The sequence below is a fragment of the Arvicanthis niloticus genome, chromosome 15, assembly GCF_011762505.2.
Source record: "Arvicanthis niloticus isolate mArvNil1 chromosome 15, mArvNil1.pat.X, whole genome shotgun sequence".
Lineage (NCBI taxonomy): Eukaryota > Metazoa > Chordata > Mammalia > Rodentia > Muridae > Arvicanthis > Arvicanthis niloticus.
Window position 1 is genome coordinate 30389432 of NC_047672.1, and position 12615 is coordinate 30402046.

Sequence of the window (12615 nt, forward strand, 5' to 3'; positions counted from 1 at the left end):
GCCCTTACTAGTTTGTATAAGGAAGTAATTTTGATTTTGGCTCCTGAGTGATGGGATCTCACAGGTGGGTGGCTGCAGAGCCCCTGTCCTGTGGTAGGACAGCCTTTCTGCTTTACCATCCCTTTGGAACCATAGAGCCTGTTGGTCCTGTCTGCTGCCACTGAAGGCAGGAGGAACTGGTGACAACCTGCTGGAGGCCCTGTTTCCAGAGGAAAGTTTCCACTTTGAGAAATTCATGAACAGATCCTCAGCATGGCCCCAGCTCCTTCCTTCCTCCTCATGCTAGGCCTGTACACCCTGAAAGGATTCCTGTGGTCTTGACTAACCTCTTCCTCTGTACTGTCAGCACAGGATCCTGTGAGGACGGCTCACAGACACATGTGAGCTCATGGGTACTGGGTGTGTTTGGCAGAGATGAAGCCAGATTGAGATGCATCCTCTTCCATACTGTTCCCTCAGCTTTTAAACTCAGACTCAGGCTTGGAAGAAGGTTCTGGCAAGAACCTATATGCCTCATATGAAAACAAGATTCTGTGTGCTATATATAGGCACACAGGTGTTACATAAGAAATACATGTGTTATGAGTGTAAAATGTTCTCAGAGGGTCCTGATGCATAAATCTATTTATCCATGGCCATATGCATCTGTTTGCAAATGACCCGGTGGTCCCAGTCTTGGATCAGAGATTTGCTTAAGATCCTGAAAAATGAAACACACTTGTCAACATGTTCTAAAAGCCAGTTAATAAAAAAAGAAAATGTCAAATTGCTTCCAAGTCAATCTAAGAAGAGTTTTTAAAAATGTACCCAGTGGAAGTTATTTGGGGAATTTCTATCATTTTATATTCCAAACCCCTTAATGACACCCTGTTGCCGCCAGTAAAAAGAAATCTGGCGCCATCATTCAAGGTGGTTCAGAGTCTTGACCTAAGATCATCCTTCTTTGCAATGATGTCTTCCACTGTTCACACTACAGAGTTTATTTCTGGTTGTATCTTTTTGACCATGTTAAAAATAATCAGTTTCTCTGACAGTTATGATTGACATATCCAGCTGATTTTTGTATAGGGTCCAAAGTTGGGAGCGATAATGAACTTATGTATTCAACTGTTATTGAATAATTAGTGTAGACTAGCCTTGGTTCTAGCCCTGGGGATTTAGCGGAGAAGAAGGCAAAGCTCTTTCCACGTGGAGAGTGTGTATCCTAGAGAAGAGGACACAGACTGGTACATGCTAAAAGAGATGTCAAGTGAGGATCTTAGTTCTCCTAGGAAAGTGGCTTCTCTGCAAAGGCCATGCTAGAGTATAGGATTATATGTAATGAAGGGTCTGCCCGCTGAGACTGGGAAAAGCTATATAAGGAAAAGCCTGGGGTTGAGGATCCTGGTCACCAGATAAGCCATTCTACAATAGAGTGGTCAAAGAGGTCATACTATGACCCTGCCCATATGAAAGTCATAGGTCTTCCAGATGAATCTTCTGCCTGAAAGAGACCTGTCAGAACATGAAGGGGTGTTACTCTTCTGTTTCCACAGGAGCGAAAGGGAGGGTTAAGTAAGGGCACCTTTAGACATTTTCAATAGTGAAAATTTATTGAAAACTAAAAGAAGCCCCAGGAGGATGAGATCTAGCTGCATGGAGGGTGGTCTTGTGCAAGAAGGATCACACTTGTCTCACAGACTGAAGAAGGGAGTTTCAGAGGAGTTTACCCATGATCTCTTTTGTGATGGCCACATGCCACCCCGCCCCCCAATATGTGGCCTCAGAGACTGGCTCATTTCTCACCAATTGGCAACTTGTCCAGGGTGACATTTTCTTCATTTGCCTGCACTGCTATGACTGTACCCTAAAGTGGATTGGCAGAGCTCTGGGCTCAGCTGGGCCCCCTCAGACTACATGGCCTTTCATACTCAAGGGGACAAATTTGCTTTCTTCTTCATGTGATGGCAGTGGGGTAAGCTAAGGGTGAAACTGGCATTAAGTATGCCCCATTGGCCAACACACATGACTCACATGGCCAGGGCCAGGGTTAAAGTGAGGGAAGACAATGTGAGAATATGGCAGCAGGTTGTTTAAGTACGTGAAGGTTGATAATTGTTAGCATCTGTTACACATGCTAAAGAAGACCTTTCCCCAGCCTCACTCTCCTGCTCTGAAGGCTGACAAACACCCTTTGTGTGGCCTCTGAGGTGTCTCTATGGAGTTTCAGTTAGCAAGAGTCTCATTCTGCTTAGACTATAGGTTGGTTGGTTTGTTTATTTCTCTAGTCTCTTCCATGTATGGCTCTGGGTGATTCTTAAGAGAAATGCCTTAGTAGCTTACACAGACTTGTTGAACCCCACTCTCTGTATTTCTTCGGTTTTCCTTATTTTCCTGCCAGTTCCACCATGTTTGAAATGGTATTTTTCTGCAGCACTTCCAGATGCTCTGCACTGGGAAGATGCTCCGCACTGGGAAGATGCTCTGCACTGGGAAGATGCTCTGCACTGGGAAGATGCTCCCACTTTGCCTCCTAGTTGGATGAATGTTTGTGAGGGATTTAGCAAAAAGTCATTTGTGTTTTGAGCAATGTTACCCAGTTCGTGGTGTTAACAATTGTCCTCATTCTCACAGCCTTGGAAAGCAAAGCACTGCACAAGAGGGATGCAAGCCAGTGTGAGCAAGGATCAGAAGAAACAACAAAGTACAGAATCAGAACCAGAGGGCCTGCAGAGATTGAATTACCAGATAAAAAATTCGAATAAGTAGGCTTAGGTTCTTACTAGACAATACAGGGCCACATGTCTGAAACACAATGAAAAAAGAGAAGAACGTGTACTTTAAAGGAACATAACCAATATAAATGAATATACATAGTATATGTATTATATAAGCCTATATAATTAGGTATGTAGGCTTGTAGGAGTCAGGATATCTGTGCATTACAGAGACTGAGAACCCAGTATAGCTGCCTAGTCCATAGTTCTGGATGCCTGAACAGGGAATGAAGGCCCTCAGCTGCAGGTCTCCAGTTCCCACTGGAAGGCTAAAGAAGCTTGGTTCTAATATAAAAAAAAGAAAGGGAATAACCATGGCAGCAACAGAGTAGATGGACTTGCCAGCTGGGAGATAAAGAAGACAGGCAAAAACAATAGCTTTTCACTGAAAGCTGTTTTTATCTGAGAAGCTGCTGGAAGGTGCCACCCTAGGAAAGGGTCTTTTTCCTTAGTAGACCCTTCCAAGATAGACCTTTACAGACAGGTGCAGAGGCATGTCTCTTAGTGATTCCTGATTTAGTCAGGTTGACAAGCAAAATTAGTCATCATAGGATGATAGGAGAGTTAGAGACAATGATTGAAATCAGCTCATGAGAGTATTATGCAGAGCTGGGTTTTATTATACATCCACTGGGAAGTCAAATGGAGACATCAAACAGAGGAGAGATGAAGCCATTAAATGGGAAGGTTGGAAACTGGTTTCATTAAAAGAAAGCAAGACTTGAGGGAGGGGAAAAATGGTAGATTGTCAGAGATCAGAGCAGAAGTGGGAAAAGGGTGACTTGTTGGGGGAGTAATGAGGTCTAGGTAAAGTAAAAGTGGCTTTAGTGTGTGGCCATACAGTTGGCAAAAACCTGAGTGGGTAGACATGATCTTGGACCACCAATCTACATCAAATGTAGCTTCTTAAAATGCTTAGCAACCTATCACAAAGTTTCTGGTGGTTGGAAATCTACAGCAGTTAAGCTGGGTATTTCAGGGTCATAGTCTCTTGTGAGGTCATCAGTCCTCTAGCTGAGGTTGGAGTCCTGTCAGAGCTAAAACAGGAAGAAGACTCTCCCTGCAAATGCATCCGAGTGGTTTTCAGGAGGCTTGGGTCCATGTAGCTGTTCGCCTGATGCCTCTGCTCCCTACCGTAGGTTTTCTCTGAGGGGTGATCACAGCATGATGACTGGCAGCTTGCTTCCCTCAGAGTGAGAGGAAAATGGCTGTTCATTTGCCAGCGCGGAGGCATATACATTCACACAAAGCAAAAGTTGACTAACTGCCCCTGTGTGTTGAAGAGCAAACTCTGGGCCTTATACAGACTGGACAAGTGCCCCACCTCTGAGCTGTAGCCCAGTTCATATGTTACAGAACCCCTGGGGTTCAGATATATCAATGAATCGATTCTCCTATGTGTTATTGGTCACATAGACCAACTCTAGTACATGTGGAAAGAGATGAGTCACTGTTACGAGTCCCCAGAAGTGGGGACAATGGAGGCCATCTTGGAAGCTAAGACTTTGACTTTGCCGATTAATCTGATGTACAGGAAGAAACATATTTTTAGGCTTTTGGTTTGAGCTACAATGGGAACCTTGGTGGGAGCATCATATTGAAGGTGGGGGGAAATCAATAATCCTAATTGCAAGGCCCTAACTCCCAGGTAGAATGCTTGACTAGCACACACAGATTCTTGGGTTCCATTTCAGCTATTGCCAATAAAATAAAACAAAAATTCTCACTACAACTTCTGAAAGAACTCTAAATATACAAGAAATTTGAGAGGCACAGCCATGGGTAAAAGGCAGCTTGGGAACTGATAAAGTCATTCAGCTGAGGTCCCTTGGCCTTAATTGTTCATGTTTTGTAAAAGTTCATTTTTCCCACCTAGTATGTTGGAGGCAGTGCTTAGCCACTGGGATTTGCAAAGCTCCCCAGTCCTGATGTGTATCCAAGTTAACTGCCAAGGAGAGAGAAAAGAGGGCCCAGAAGCCCTCCATGTGTGTGAGGACAGAGGACAGCTTGTGGTCCCAGAGGAGAAATAACATGAGGTATGGTTTCTTTTGTAGGGCTTGTGGACAGGCTGGCCTTGCAGCTTGGTTTCTGTGTGTGACTTAGCTGCAGGCCCACTGGAGAGAAGAGTCTGTGCATGTCACACACAAGCTATCGTCTGTGGCCGTGGAGAGCATAGAACTGCTTTGGAATTTCAAAATGTAAAAAAAACCCCACGTCTGATTCTATTTCATAATGCAATCAGACTTAATTAGACCCAAAGTATTTACTGAGTATTCCTCTGGCCTTTTTAATTAGGGATACAAGTTAAGCACATTGGAATCTGACACTCTTTAAGGCTGGCTGATTCTGTACAGAGATGTGGCTGGCTTCCAGCTGGAAGAGCCGGAAGTCAGGCTGAAAGGGAGGAGAGAGAGAGTGGCCAGTCCCACTTAGCTTCACAGTAACTCTAAAAGGTCAGCTTTTGCATGCAAAACGACTTCGGGCTGTCTGATATTAAGTAGATGCTTGTAGATATTTTTCTACACTGTGGGCATTTGTACATTAGCAGATTCATTTTCTCATCTGGAAGGCTCCACTGGGTAATCCTCCGTACTCCAAACTTCCAGGATACGGTACCTGGTAAGCTAAGAGACCAAAGGCTTTCAATATGAGCCTTGATCCACAAATCTACCACGTCAAGATCTCAAGTGCTGAAAGATCTAGCACATTGTCTCACACATACCTGTGCCCTCCTGGGTACATTCAAAAGCTGTAACTTGGTCCAGATTTCTATCAGTAAAACCCCGCAAGGTGCTTTGCATTTGAACCCCATAGCACAGGCCTCCTCTTTCTCTAGTACATTAAACAAAGCCGTCTTCTTTGTTTTTGAGAGTTTTATAAATGTATACAATGAGATATGGTTACATCTACCCTCCATTCAACCCTCTCTAAGCCACCCCCACCACCAATAAGCCCCCTCACAATATCGTTTTCCTGTTTGATGACCCATTAAGTCCAATTAGTGCTGCGCATATGGCCATGAATGTGACGACATCAATAAAAAGAAATGATTCCACACCAGCCAGACACTCTCCATTGCTGGTAGCTCCTCAGCAAGGGGTGGGACTGGGGCTCTTCCATTATCGTCTGTGCTGGGATTTTGGCTGGCTTGGTCTTGCATAGACAACCTCAGCTGCTGTGAGTTCATGAATATGATGGCCATGCTGTGTCTAGAGGACAGCATCTCTCAGCCTTCCTCCCATTCTCTGACTCTTATTGCCTTCCAACTCTTGCACGATATTCCTTGAGTCTTAATGTCCTCTTTAAGGCTGAGCACCCAGCCTCAAATTGGTCAAAAGCATCTTGACCAGTTATGTGTCCCTCTGCTGATTTCTGACCACTGCAAAAGGGGCTTCTCTGACCAAAGCTGAGAGCAGCCCAGGTCTGTTGGCGCTGAGAGCTTAGGGCATTCCTCTCTATAAAAAAAATCTTGACTGATTAGTTCTGTATCACTTGGAGCATCTGTTTTGTTTTGCATGTGGTTCTTTTTAAGTTCAGTATCATTTTCTTGCATGCTTATCCACGGGTGTCTGGGTTTGTCTTGAGTGGTCACTCCGATCTGTATTGCATCACGAGTTTTTGGAGTACAAACAGCTGACAAGTTCTTTCAGCCTTGCTGAACAGATTGGAAAGAAAGTTCTCTCTATCAATGGGGGCTGCTAGCTTCTTTTCAAGTCACATGGGTCTAAACAAGTTAGCCTCGCTTAGCGTTGGATGTTTGTAGATGTCCCTAGCCCGAGTGGGTATCAGCTTCTGGGATAGCATGCATGCATTCGTGTGTGTGTGTGTGTGTGTGTGTGTGTGTGTGTGTACATGTAATGGAAATATTTCAGAAACATTCCTTTTTTTTGTCTTTCATTAGCAAGAATATGTCTCCTTCAGCACACGTGCTGAGAGTTCAACAGCTCCCTCCTGTTCTAAGCCCAGGGACATTTGAGAGGATGAGTCATGGTCTAAATGTAGGAGCCGCCATTCCTCACTGTGCATACTTGGGTATCATCCCAGTCTGTGATAGTAGGCATGACTCTAGCCCCACAGGGAGGGATCCTGAGCTTGAACGTGGCATCAATCACCATCTGATATTTTTGGAATACTAGAAACTATAGGAGTCAAGTTGACGCTTCAGGGATCTGCATAATGAACATGCATCAAGGACTTCTGCTGCACAGTAGACGTGACGCTATTCTAGGAGACAGGAGTCCTGGGTAGTGTTCTTATCTCTCTTTAAATAGAGGCCTGATTTAGGGCAAGCCCTGTTGCCCTTCTAGACACCAGAGAGAAGCAGGTTAAACTAGATCATCTTAATGTCCATTTTCTGAGGGTTAACTGGAAAGACAGTATTGGCCCAGTCAACAGGACTTAAAATTTTTGTCTTTATCTTTCAATGTTTTCACTTACCTGGAGAGATGGAATGGAGAAGAAAATATTCTGGGATAATTTTCTGGGTATCTAATAGACACAGATATAGCGGGGAGTCAGAGGAGATCAGACACTAGATGTGGGAATGGGAAGGAGAGGAGAGGCAAGCAGGAAGGAAGGCATCCTGTGGCTCCTTCTCTAATCCCAGCTGGTGAATATTTGGAAAGTGCCTAGACCCACACTGGGCACATACCAAGTGCTATATAAATATTTGCTAAATAAAATATAAAGCAGCAAAGTTATATTGGGCAATAAGGCAGCACAAAGCTGCTTGTGGAAGATCAGTCTGGAAGAAAAGCTTGGACTGCCCTCGGTGAGCCTGGGATGCTGGTTGGACTGTCCTTGGCCAACCTGGGATGCCAGGATTAGGGCCACCAGGGCTAAGGAGAAGGTCCGGGCATTTCAACTGGAGTGGTAAGAGAATAGATACTGTAAGTTTGTTCTAGGGGATGCCACAAGGGTGGGTTGACAGAGAGGATCAAAATAGATGTTATAGCCACCAAGGGAGAGGATGCTAGGTAACATTAGGCATGTCAGAGGAGACACAGAGGATTGCTGACTCTCACTGTATGGTGCTGTGTGATACTTACCTACCAGGATCTTCTACTCCCTGGTAGCTAAAACATTTTAACCCTGTTTCTATATCAATGACCAATGGTCTCTGGTAGGGAAAGTGCATGAGGAAACTTTGCAGCTGTGGTTAGGGATGGTGGTGCTGGTGCTGGTGATACAGAACAATTACAGGAAGAGAAAGGGACAATGTAGGCTCCTGGGACAGAGGCTCCCTAATGTCAGTCTATAGATAGGCACCCCAACACAGATAGCCACATTTTTATCTTCCTCAGCAAAGTCACTGTACAGGATTAAAACCTCCCCTTCCAAGGGGCCATCTTGTAGACATGTTGAAATGTGTCTTCTCCACTTTGTATGTACTTGCATTTTAGATTTATTTATTATTATTAGATTTATTTATTTTGTGTTTATGCATATTTTACTTTCACGTGTGCCTGGTATTCCTAGAAGTCAGAAGGGGAAGTCAGATCCCCTGGAACTGGCTGTGAGTCACCATGTGGGTCCTGGGACTTGAACCAGGATCCTCTGAATGAGCAGCCAGTGCTCTTAACTGCTGAACCATTTCTCCAGCCACACCTTCATCTTTTTATAGTAAAGTAACAGAGTAGGTGGTGGCAGATTCTGTTTGTCTAAATGTCCTAACAATAAAATAAGGGGTTAGTAACAGTGTCTTAGAATCTAGTTCTTATGTCTATGAATTCCAAAATAAGAAAACTGAAGTTAAACTAGCTACATAGGGATATCTCCTTTTCTCCCCAAGTCCATATACATAACAAAAGGTATTTTTAAAAAGTCTTTCAGGCTAGGGGAATACTGCCAGTTTCAGAAGAGTAAGAAGTTTTGAAACTTCTAAACTAACACTAAATTTCTTAGGGTATGGGTGAGTAACATACAGGAGAACCATTAGAGCATGGAAAATCACTCGGCTTTTCTACTTATAAGCTGCAAATTAAGATAAAAGAGCCTGGTGGTGCAGGAGGCTGAGGCAGGAGAATCACCAGCTAAAGCCTGCCTGGGAGGCTCAGTCAGCTCTAGGCCAGCCTGGGCAACATCAAAAAGCAGAGGAATGCGGAGGCTGCAACTCAGCTGTGAAGAGCTTACCTCACATGAGCAGGGGCCCAGGTTCAGCCCTAGGACCTGAAAGGAAAACAGCAAAGCATTCAGGTTTTAGAGCAGCAAACCTTTTGTATGACTGATAAAAGTACAATTGCTCTGTGTGGTGAGGATACAGAGAAATATTCAGATTGCAATTTTAAACTTCTGAAGGGAGACTGGGAAGTATATCTCAAATAAACATATAGATTACTCATTCTCCTCCTCTTCCTCTTCCTCCTCCTCCTCTTCATCCTCCTCTTCCTTCTCCTCCTCCTCATCATCTAGCAGTTCTATCCTCTTAATTGGCTTCTGTTCTAGTTTCTCTTCTGTTTAGTGGTAAAATGAGTGAAGCAACATAAGGGAAAAGGGTTTATTTTGGCTTGTGGTTCCAGAGAGACAGAGTCCATCATAGTGGGGAAGACGCGGCAACAGGTACATAAAGCTCACACATCACATTGCATCAGAAGTTAGACAACAGAGAGAACAGGAAGCCAGGCCAGCCACGAAACCCTAAGGCTCACCCCCAGTGACTCATTTCCTCCCCAAGGGTCTACTTCTTGACGGTTTCATGACCTTTCTCAACAGCGCCACCAGCTGGGCGAGTACGCATACAGGAGTCTTATGGGGACAGTTCATATTCAAACCTCAGATGGCTCCAATTAACCAGTTTCTCAAAGAGGGCGCACCAATAACACAGGCATGCGCAAAGGCTGTAGGGAACTTCTCTACCAGTTGAGTTGTGAGATATTCAACCAGTTTTCGCTGTTTATTCCTGACTCTGCTTGCGCCTGGTGATTTTGATATTTAATTACAGTGATAAGTGGGAAGCTTTTTATACTATGTTAAATACATTTTTGTAAGGAACAAAATAAACTCTTGATGTTCAATGATAAAGTGATTTCTGAAGAATGCTGATTCATCTACGAGATGAAGTAATATGCTGCTAATAAAATTACACTGCCGAAGAGTTTAACCTACCAAATAAAAGCCATAAAGACAAGAATGATGTTGCAGTGGACTCTGATGTAAATATGCATACTGGTCAACAATGCTTCTGGATGTTAGCAGTGTGGGTAATTTTCCTCTTGATGTTCATATTCTCTGAAGCAAGGACATTATTTGAGTCACCACAGAAACTCATTTTCCAAACAGGCAGAGAAAACAGTGAATGCAACCCCGCAGGAGATAAAGCTGGAAGCCCACACAGGTGCAACAAAAATTTCCTGGAACTCGTCTAAATCCTGGCGCACTCCTCAATCTAGTCTTAGGAAATTGCTACTGCATGATGTGTTAGAACAGAGACTGAGATTATGGACAGAGGAACCATAGCACCACCGTAGCTTAAACATAGAGATAGAGCTGTTTTTTTAAACATTTAAACATTTAAAAACTACATTTTATGTGTGTGTGTGCGTGCACATGCACACACACACATGTGTAGGGAAGTGTGTACATATCATGGTGTGACTGTGGCGGTCAGAGGACAACTTCAGAAGTTGGATCTTTTCCTTCCACTAAATGGTTCCCAAGGATTAAACTCAGGTTGTCAGACTTGGTGGCGAGTGTCTTTACCTACTGGGCTATCTCTCCATCTAGATAGAGTATTTTGCTTTGGGGCTTTTGTTTTGAGACAGGAGCTCACAATGCATCCCTGGCTGGCTGGTCAGGTTGGCCTCAATGCACAAAGACCTGCCTGCTCTGCTTCCTGGGTGCTGCGGTGAAAGGTGTACACCACCACAAGCAGCTTACATGGACTATGTTATAGCCTATGCTGTCTCCATCACTATTTTTTATTTTAAATTATTAAATATTTTAGATGTGAATACACCAGATATTTATTTAACGAACACCACATAGCTAGGAAACAAAGTACTGTAGAATATATTTAAACTGACCCTAGTTACCTGATTCTGATATTCTGATTTAATGTTTTCATTTCCATGTATATCCTTATACTCTGTATTTATGCATGCTTCGTGTGCTTCTGGCTTCCTATCAGGCTATCAGGATACAGACGACTTGCTTGCCCTACTTCTATAACTGTGCACTGTCCCTTTGCAAAGATGAATTCAAATCGTTCTTTGTGTATTTCTCTGCTGAGGAACATAAATGTTGTTTCCGGTCTCTTTCATAGTCAAGGCAAAGCCCCAATATACATTTTTGATCACCCTGGAGTTCTGCTGAAAGAATAGATTGTTTTAGGTGCTCTTGCTGTACCCACACAGTAAATAAATGTTTGGTGCGAATATGTTAATTTACTTGATTACAGTAACTAATAATAATTTCACACATGTGAAAAAATGCGCACACTCACACACACACAACTATCATGGTGTATACCCTAAGTAAATACAATAAAACTTTAAGAAAACAGCAAAAGGTGCATAGGTATGTGTCAGGGGGTATGTATATGCCATGGCGCGCGCACGTGTGTGTGTGTGTGTGTGTGTGTGTGTGTGTGTAAAGGTCAGATAAAGGAATACTGTATTTAACTATAAAAGTTAAAGACTTGCAAGTTAAAAGAATTTAGAAATTAAAAGGTTGGCCTTGAACTCAGCCCCATGGGGAGAGCAACAATACCAACCAACCAGAGCTTCCAGGGTCTAAACCACCAGCTTGGGAGCACATAGGGAGGGATCCATGGATCCATCCGTATATGTAGGGGAGGATGGCCTTGTCGGGCATAGGTGAGAGAGGAAGTCCTTGGTCCCATGAAGGCTGGATGCCCCAGTGTGGGAGAATTCGAGGGCGGGGAAGTGGGAGTGGGTGGGTGGGTGTGGGCACATCTTCATAGAGGCAGGAGGAGGGGGGATGGGATAGGGGGTTTCTGAGGGGGGAATGGGAAAAGGGGAGGGATAACATCGGAAATGTAAAAATATTTGAAAATTATAAATACTAAAAAAGAAATTAAAAGGTAAATATAATATTGAATCGAACTTTATAGTCAGTAAAAATAAAATATGTTAAAAATATTTGAAAAATTTTTATGTTCACGTGCTTGTCTGAATGTGGGTTTGTGCACATGCGTGCAGTACCCATGGAGGCCAGAAGAGGGAGTCAGATTCCCTACAGCCGCAATTAGGCCCATTGCTTGTTTAGCTGCCATAGTGCATTCTGGGAACTGAATTTAGCTTCTCTGCAAGAGTAGGATGTTGTCTTAACTGGGAGACATTGCTCCAGTCCCTTGCAGAAGGGACTTTATATCCCTCAAAGTCTTTGGTTCTGCATATTTGCAAGTGATGACCTAAGGTTCTAAGTAATCTTGTTGATTATGTCCGAGCTGGGCATCTCAGTCTGATGGAAATCTGTGAGTTGAAGCAATGCTTCCCATTAAGCTTGAATCCTAAAAGTTTTCCAGTGTCACCCTCAGGTAGGGCATTTTAAGTCATCTCCCACAGTCAGGATGGACGGGAGGTAAGTGTAGCCACATTCTGCAGAGGCGAAAGGGTGCACTGGATTGCTTTTCTAACTGGAGGCTGTTACACGGGAGGAGGGGGAACAGCATGCTTCGCACTGGCTTATTTCAACAGTATGTGGTTATTATGGTCTAGTGCCTGGGGCTTGTATATATTTTTGTTAAGGTGAAATTTTCTTTGTAATGGAATTGGTTCTAACAGACTTTGATCTATATGTATCTCACTTACCCATTCTCCCTCTGGCAATGTTGATAGCCCCTGCTCCCTTCCCAGCAATCAGCCCAGCCATGTCTAAGGACCTTAATGTGCTTCTAATT